The sequence below is a fragment of the Oncorhynchus keta genome, unplaced genomic scaffold, assembly GCF_023373465.1.
Source record: "Oncorhynchus keta strain PuntledgeMale-10-30-2019 unplaced genomic scaffold, Oket_V2 Un_contig_6160_pilon_pilon, whole genome shotgun sequence".
NCBI lineage: Eukaryota > Metazoa > Chordata > Actinopteri > Salmoniformes > Salmonidae > Oncorhynchus > Oncorhynchus keta.
This window is the reverse complement of record NW_026288708.1, coordinates 150,001-152,500: the sequence shown is the minus strand read 5'-3', so window position 1 is coordinate 152,500 and position 2,500 is coordinate 150,001. Positions and strand designations below refer to the sequence as shown.

At 56.1% G+C, this 2,500-nt stretch overlaps 1 pseudogene; it reads left to right on the top strand.

Moving 5' to 3' along the window:
* Positions 1–2,500, top strand: part of LOC127925721 (serine/threonine-protein kinase DCLK2-like) — a 59,964-nt pseudogene that overhangs the window by 28,843 nt on the left and 28,621 nt on the right.

The following is a 2,500-nucleotide window of genomic DNA, read 5'->3' as shown; positions in this document are numbered from 1 at the left end:
CAGGTGACCAGCCTGCAGGACTTCATCTCTCTGACCTCTACCTCTAACCCCTCCCACAGGTGACCAGCCTGCAGGACTTCATCTCTGACCTCTAACCCCTCCCACAGGTGACCAGCCTGCTCATCTCTCTGACCTCTAACCCCTCCCACAGGTGACCAGCCCCTTCATCTCTCTGACCTCTAACAGGTGACCAGCCTGCAGGACTTCATCTCTCTCTGACCTCTGACCTCTAACCCTCCCACAGGTGACCAGCCTGCCTTCATCTCTCTGAGACCTCTAACCCTCCCACAGGTGACCAGCCTGCAGGACTTCTCTCTCTGACCTCTAACCCTCCCACAGGTGACCAGCCTGCAGGACTTCTTCTCTCTGACCTCTAACCCTCCCACAGGTGACCAGCCTGCAGGACTTCATCTTCTCTGACCTCTGACCTCTAACCCCTCCCACAGGTGACCAGCCTGCAGGACTTCATCTCTGACCTCTGACCTCTAACCCTCCCACAGGTGACCAGCCTGCAGGACTTCATCTCTCTGACCTCTAACCCTCCCACAGGTGACCAGCTGCAGGACTTCTTCTCTCTGACCTCTGACCTCTAACCCTCCCACAGGTGACCAGCCTGCAGGATTTCTTCGGTGATGATGACGTGTTCATGGCATGTGGTCTGGAGAAGTTCCGTTACGCTCAGGACGACTACGCCATCACACACAGCGGGAAGGCTGCCTCCTCGTTCCTCAACGGTACGGTAAAACTAACCGGTTAGTTAAGTTGGTTGATTCCGGTGAGGAACCATGTAAAATATTCGGAAGTGTTCATTTAAATAAACTGAGACGTCGTTGTTAAGCATTTGGACGTGTTTCTCTCCAGACTCGAGGGTGAAAATGTGTCGTTCCTCCACTCCTCTGAAGCCGTCGTCTCCCAAACCTTCCAGCGTGACCACGCCCAAAACCCCGCCCAGAACTCCACCCAGAACCAAATCACCTGGTCCAGGTAACGAGAGAACTGATTTTTAGTTTAAACCAATCAAAATCAAATTTTTGGTCTCTACAATATTTCATAGGCTGCCTGAAGTTAAAGTCTTTACTGATTTTCCTCACTAGCCACTGAGGGGACAGGAATTCAGGTGGGTGTGGCTAAGTCGGCGAGGTCATGCCCCTCTCCTACCAGCCCGGGGACCCGACGAAACCTCAAGGTGAGGAGAGAAGGTGGAGGGGGGGGATGGGAGAGGAGAGAAGGTGGAGGGGGATGGGAGAGGAGAGAAGGTGGAGGGGGGATGGGAGAGGAGAGAGGGGGAGGAGGGGGATGGGAGAGGAGAGAAGGGGGAGGAGGGGGATGGGAGAGGAGAGAAGGTGGAGGGGGAGGATGGGAGAGGAGAGAAGGGGGAGGAGGGAGGATGGGAGAGGAGAGAAGGGGGAGGAGGGAGGATGGGAGAGGAGAGAAGGGGGGAGGGAGGATGGGAGGGAGGGGGACGAGGAGAGAGAGGGAGGAGGGGAGGATGGGAGAGGAGAGAAGGTGGACGGGAGAGGATGGGAGAGGAGAGAAGGTGGAGGAGGGAGGATGGGAGAGGAGAGAAGGTGGACGGGAGAGGATGGGAGAGGAGAGAAGGTGGAGGGGGGAGGATGGGAGAGGAGAGAAGGTGGAGGGGGAGGATGGGAGAGGAGAGAAGGTGGACGGGGGAGGATGGGAGAGGAGAGAAGGGGGAGGGGGAGAATGGGAGAGGAGAGAAGGTGGACGGGGAGGGGGATGGGGGAGAGGAGAGAAGGTGGAGGATGGGAGAGGAGAGAAGGTGGAGGGGGAGGATGGGAGAGGAGAGAAGGTGGAGGGGGAGGATGGGAGAGGAGAGAAGGGGGAGGAGGAGGATGGGAGAGGAGAGAAGGGGGAGGAGGGAGAACGGGTAGAGGAGGAACAAATTAGAAACATAAGAAAGTTAAATAAGTAATAAGTAGTACTGAAAAGCTTCCATCTTAAAGCCCCATTACAGTTATTTTTTTTTTCCAGATGAAAAGAAAAATAAAGTAAATCAGGAGGTAAACGAGGTTAAAGGAGACTGGCCCTTTAATATCTCCTTCCTTTTCTCGCTTTGCTTTTTCCATGTCGGCCTTAACCCTCCATCCTTCCCCCTCTCCTCTCTCCTCTTTCCCCCTCTCCTCTCTCCTCTTCCCCCCTCTCCTCTCTCCTCTTCCCCCCTCTCCTCTCTCCCCTCTCCTCTTCCCCCCTCTCCTCTCTCCTCCCTCTTCCCCTCTCCTCTCTCCTCTTCCCTCTCTCTCTCCTCTTCCCCTCTCCTCTCTCCCTCCCTCTCTCCTCTTCCCCCTCTCCTCTCTCTCTCTTCCCCCCTCTCCTCTTCTCCTCTCTCCTCTTCCCCTCTCTCCTCTCTCTCCTGTCATCCCCCTCTCCTCTCTCTCCTGTCATCCCCTCTCTCTCTCTCCCTCCCTGTCATCCCCCTCTCTTCTCTCTTCCCCCTCTCCTCTCTTCCTCTTCCACCCCCTCTCTCTCTCTCCCCCTCTCC